The following is a 3,218-nucleotide window of genomic DNA, read 5'->3' as shown; positions in this document are numbered from 1 at the left end:
CGAGTTATTCAGTTACTCCTAACAGTACATTGACTGAACTGCTAAAAGAGAACCGATGATGGGATGTGCACGAACAGAGCAGCTGGACTGAGTCTCATCCTGCTGGGAGATGGCATCACAGTATGGTAAGGGGCGTAATATTTCAGTCACACGCTTGAGGCATTCGGCCAATCACAACGCACTGGATAGCTGGCCAATCAGAGCACACCGCGCTTTTTTAGAACGATGAGCTTTGTAAAAATCGACGCGTTTCAGAAGGGGCATAGAGGAGAAACAATAATGTACATTATATGGAAAATAATTTTTTTTTTTTTTCTTAAACCGCATAAACATATTGCATTACACCAAATACACAACATAATGTTCTTTTTAGCAACAGTCATATGACCCCTTTAACCATAGGCCTAGGCTACCGGACGCGCGATGTAGACAGCATTCGAATGAAGTTTATCATGAATAAATGTTACATAAAGTACATAAAATAAAATAGGCCTACAAGAAAACATTTTTATCCATCCCACAGTCTTGTAAGTCCATTAACTGATTGTCTTTTTTCCGTGATAATTGTATATTATTATTATTATTGGTTATATTTTTTATATTCGTTATGTATTTGATTTATTTTCCCTTTATTTCGATCTCTTTACTTAACATTCTGAATAGTTTTGTAAATAATAGCCTACTGTAAATGCTCGGCATGCCAATAAAGCTTTGATTACGCTATATGACTGGAATTTTTAATAGAAGTGCAGTTTAAAAGTTGAATTTAAGTGTAACTATATATTTCATTTTATTTCGGCTAATTAAGAGACTATTATAAATATAGTGTTTCATTGAGGAATGAATTTGCGTAGTTTCATTTGTAAATGAAAACACGCTCATTTATTGTCATACACGGGCGTAAATACAATCAAAAAGTCAACTTGATTGGCATAATTGTCAGGCGTTTACAGTATTTGCAAAATATGGTAGCATATTAATAATACTAGCATATTATACAGAACGTTAATTAGGTAAAGCGCTACACGAATTGAAAGTGGAAATTAAGCATTACAATAAATAGGCTATAAAAATATAGCCCTAATCAGTTAATATAATAATATTGTTATATTAGCCTACAGTTATATAATAATAATAATAATAATAATAATAATATACAAATATTAAATAAAAAGACACGATCAGTTAACGGATTTACAATGGATAAAAATGTTTTATCCATGTGTGATAATCGCAGGTTGCTATGGTCAGGTTTGTATACGCATTAAACTCGTGGCCATGAGAAATATATTTATTAAATAAATAAATAAGTACTTTTTAATTTTCATAATTCACAGTGTATGTATAGTGCCACAATCAGTCAATAATCAATAATTAAATAAACGTTTTCAATACAAATAAGCACAAGTCAAGCTGCGATACCAAACAGGACCACAGGGAGACGCCAAAGACCACTAAAGCGCCTGCCTTGACCTGACTGTAATTATATGGATCCATTCAGAATCACTAAACCTCTGAACACCGCATAATCTAAAACACCTTCAGCCAGCATCCAGTATAAAACACTCTTGCTTTTAAGCCAAATACACGCTAAAAATAATAATTTACTGACATCTGGACGTAAGTCACTATTCTCGCCGCAATCTCTTATGAAATCGGCCGTGTTTTCTCCGCATTATCACTCTTTTGAACTTACTGTTTGAATTCGCTTACGGGATCCTTGGTCTTTCCAGTTGTTTACCGGTTTAAAATGGTGTGATCGCAAAAACCTGCTTCTTTTCATTTTTAAGGTATTGTTTTTGTTATAATGTACTGGTTCAAATTAGTAATCAGTAATTAATTATTATTCTACCTCTCCTGACATGCTCTCTCGCCCCACACATTGAAAACTCCTGCGGTAGACCGACTCCGCTTGCATTCATTCATGTGAATTGTCGAGATGAGAGGTGACCCCTCCTGGTAGTGTGCTTTATACAGTTTAGTGTCATTTCTAATCACCCAGACACTGACGCTTTGACTCTAAGTATGTCAACATGTCAGAAGTGACAAAGTACGCACGAAAAAGTGCCGGTGCGCTAAAGACTAAAATATAGAAGTGCCGGTACTGCATACCGGTTTGTACCCTCAACCCTCATCGTTCCCTCAACATAAGTCGTGGCCACGAGAAATGGATGTTGTTCCCTCAACATAGCATCTCAAGGCCACAACTTCACATTGCATGGCCACGACATAAGAAGGAGAATTTATAATACGGTATTTGTGTTTTTGTATGTTGAATCAAAACATTTCTTTCTTAAGCTAGGCCTACTTTTTTGCAATGTCTATTCAGTGCTTTTCTAATTTAAAACAATAATGACTTTAAATGATCTTTAATAATGACTTTAATCAGCATATCATGTACTAATTAATTAATCTAATTTATTTCAGATTAACTGAGATTAATTTGATTACTTAATCTGCACTTTGTGTAATTAATTAGATTAAAACATTTTTAAAACATTAAAAATACATCATAAAATCATGCTAGTTTTGTTTTTATTATAAAAGTTCACAGATTCACAGTAGGCTACTCGATTCATCATCGAAACCAATTACCAGTACAATACAATCGATTGTGGCATCCCTGATGTGTAGCAGTTCAGCAACAAGCATGAATCACACAATATGATCAACAGGCATATGACAACATCAGCACAAGAAGTTCAAGCTCCCTGCTGAGGGTTCTACTCAGTCTCTCACGGTAAGTGCATGGTATACTCTTAGCCGCTGGTTGTCCTTGCCTCCTACTTGTCAGTGCGTCACAGAACAGGAATGAAATAACTCTGCTGAAAAGAGTCAGCTGGGACACAACACAAATTTATGTAACAAAGCTTAGACGTCAATTTATGTGAGCAGTCACTGAAATAACTTGGCTCTTCGTGCAGCTTCAGACTTTGGGGAGGTCAGAGAACCTGCAGCCTGTTGCATCAAAACCCCTTAAAGGTGCAATAGGTGATTGTCTTCACAAAATGTTTTTGTTGTGGTGGTTGAAAGTCTCTTCCCATCCCGATAGCAATCATTAAGTTAAGTGGTCTAAATGTATTTATCTGTATTTATATATTCTGTGGAAGGTGTAGGACCAAGAAATGTTCGTCCAATCAAAACGTTCGTTCCGAGCGTTTTAATAGGGGTTATGCGCAACAGACTTCCGTATTCTGTTAACCGGGTCTCGTCGCTTC

Source organism: Sinocyclocheilus rhinocerous, unplaced genomic scaffold, assembly GCF_001515625.1.
Source record: "Sinocyclocheilus rhinocerous isolate Xijiao unplaced genomic scaffold, SAMN03320098_v1.1 scaffold191, whole genome shotgun sequence".
Lineage (NCBI taxonomy): Eukaryota > Metazoa > Chordata > Actinopteri > Cypriniformes > Cyprinidae > Sinocyclocheilus > Sinocyclocheilus rhinocerous.
Note: the sequence above shows the minus strand (reverse complement) of the source record.